General features: G+C 41.9%; 1 protein-coding gene across 1 annotated transcript in view; it reads left to right on the forward strand.

The window, feature by feature from the left end:
• The window catches only part of MUC16 (mucin 16, cell surface associated), a 146342-nt gene that overhangs the window by 140372 nt on the left and 4672 nt on the right, over nt 1-1298 (forward strand).

Here is a 1298-nt window from a genome sequence, read left to right on the forward strand (position 1 = left end):
ATTAGCTGGGCATGGTGGCACGTGCCTGTAATCCCAGCTACTCAGGAGGCTGAGGCAGGAGAATTGCCTGAACCCAGGAGGCGGAGGTTGCAGTAAGCGGAAATCGCGCCATTGCACTCCAGCCTGGGTAACAAGAGCGAAACTCTGTCTCAAAAAAAAAAAAAAAAAAATTAGCCCAGCGCGGTGATGGTCACCTGTGATCCCAGCTATTCCAGAGGCTGAGGCAGAAGAATCGCTTGAACCTGGGAGGTGGAGGTTGCAGTGAGCTGAGATCACGCCACTGCACTCCAGCCTGGGTAACAGAGCAAGACTGCATCTCAAAAAAAAAAAAAAAAAATGTGGTATTTTAGTTTCTGTATCTGAATTGTTTGACTTAAGATAATGACCTTCATTTCCATTCAAGTAGCTGCAAAAGACATGATTTCTTTTTTGTGTGTGTGCCTGAGTGGTACTGTATTTGTGTGTGTGTGTGTGTGTGTGTGTGTGTGTGTGTGTGTGTGTGTGTATGACATTTTCTTTATACAGGCCTCCATTGACAAACACTTAGGTTGATTCCATATGTTTGCTATTGTGAATAGTTCTGTGATAAACACACAGGTGCAGGTGTCTTTTTGATACAATTATTTATTTTCCTTTGTGTAGATACCCCATAGTGGGATTGCTGGATCAAATGGTAGCTCTATTTTTAGTTCTTTGAGAAATCTTTATACTGTTTTCCATAGAGGTTGTATTAAATTATATTCCCACCAACAGTATATAAGAGTTCCCTTTTCTTGCATCCTCTCCAACATCTGCTATTTTTTGTCTTTTTAGTAATAGCCCTTCTGACTGGTGTAAGGTGGTATCTCATCATGGTTTTCACCTGCATTTCTCTATTAGTGATGCTGAGCATTTTTTCATATGCTTGTTAGCCATTGGTATGTCTTCCACATCTTTATGAAGTTGGTTATAACAGAGTTGCAGTAGAGGAACCAATAACCCTTTGCCCCATGCCTGATGGTTGCTTTACATCCCTATCTTCATGAAGTTTTTGAGGTAGTGAGGTATAACAAGAATAGGCAGTTGTCAATTATAAATTATTTGACGTGAACCTGTCCATACTTGGGTGTGGTCATCAGGGAAGGCTTCCTGGAGGAAATGACATTAAAGATGAATTCTAAAAGATGAGGATAGGCTGGGTACAGTGGCTCATGCCTATAATCCCTGCAGTTTGGGAGGCCAAGGCAGGTGGATCACCTGAGGTCAGGAGTTGAGACCAGCCTGACCAACATAATTAAACTCCGTCTCCACTAAAAATA

Source organism: Cebus imitator, unplaced genomic scaffold (genome assembly GCF_001604975.1).
Source record: "Cebus imitator isolate Cc_AM_T3 unplaced genomic scaffold, Cebus_imitator-1.0 Scaffold263, whole genome shotgun sequence".
NCBI classification, from domain to species: Eukaryota; Metazoa; Chordata; class Mammalia; order Primates; family Cebidae; genus Cebus; species Cebus imitator.